Source organism: Hippopotamus amphibius, chromosome 14, assembly GCF_030028045.1.
Source record: "Hippopotamus amphibius kiboko isolate mHipAmp2 chromosome 14, mHipAmp2.hap2, whole genome shotgun sequence".
In the NCBI taxonomy this organism is placed as follows: Eukaryota; Metazoa; Chordata; class Mammalia; order Artiodactyla; family Hippopotamidae; genus Hippopotamus; species Hippopotamus amphibius.
In genome coordinates this window covers 1,747,090-1,747,981 of record NC_080199.1, presented here as the reverse complement: position 1 = coordinate 1,747,981, position 892 = coordinate 1,747,090, and the positions used below count along the sequence as shown (strand labels likewise).

The 892-nt window shown below is 33.7% G+C and overlaps 1 non-coding gene across 1 annotated transcript; it reads left to right on the top strand.

Annotated features, from left to right (window-relative positions):
• Positions 1-204: 204 nt before the first annotated feature.
• LOC130836049 (small nucleolar RNA SNORA68) lies at positions 205-335 on the top strand. The gene has a single exon (XR_009049112.1). It is a non-coding gene; the product is annotated as a small nucleolar RNA SNORA68 (small nucleolar RNA).
• Positions 336-892: the final 557 nt, after the last annotated feature.

Sequence of the window (892 nt, the reverse complement as noted above, 5' to 3'; positions counted from 1 at the left end):
TAATTGGAGAGACATATGCCGTACCCAATTGGAAAAACATAATACTGTAGAGGGATGCTTTTACAATTCCTTTACATTTTCTATAAAAAACGTGATGAGACTTTTCTTGGAGCTTAAGAAAAGTATTCTAAACTTTATATGTAATAAACCAGTGATAAAAAAACTTATAGAAACCCATTAAATATCTACATCAGATATTCAAACAAGTTATAAAGCTATAAAAATTAAGATGGTGTTTTCATTGTTTTGAACAGAGGTGCTACAGCAAGTGGGTCTTGTCACATTTGGGGGGCTGTAGCCATGTCCCTCAAAGTGAATTTGGAGGCTCTACACACTTGGTAGGAAAAAATGGTGGTGTTTCACTGCTCTAAGAGCAGATGGATGTATCAATAGACCTAAAAAGAAAACCCCCAAATAGACTCAAATGTATATTTACTACATGACAAATGTGATATTTCAACCAGTGAGGAAGGATTATTCTATCTCAATGCTGGAATAATTGGTTAACTATTTGGAGGAAAAAAGTTAATTACCTAACTCCATATATCATAAATAAACAGTAATGGATTAAAAGATTAGATGTAAAAAATGAAATTAAACAGTGAGAAAAAGCAAACACAGATGGAAACAGAATCTTGGGGGTGTGGAGACTTTTTTCTTTTAACACTAAAGGGAGAGCACATAAATTTGAGAGCTTTGACAACAGTGGCAAAATATTTTTTCTGTTTGATCAAAATATATACACGTTAACATAAAATGACAAACTAGGTGAAAATATTTGCAACAAAGATATCTGCTATGGCACATCTGACTCCGTAAACAGAGGGATTGTAAGGTGCTGAAGTGAGGACCTGGTAGAAAACTCAAAGGCAATGCAGAAAAGCAGAGATAC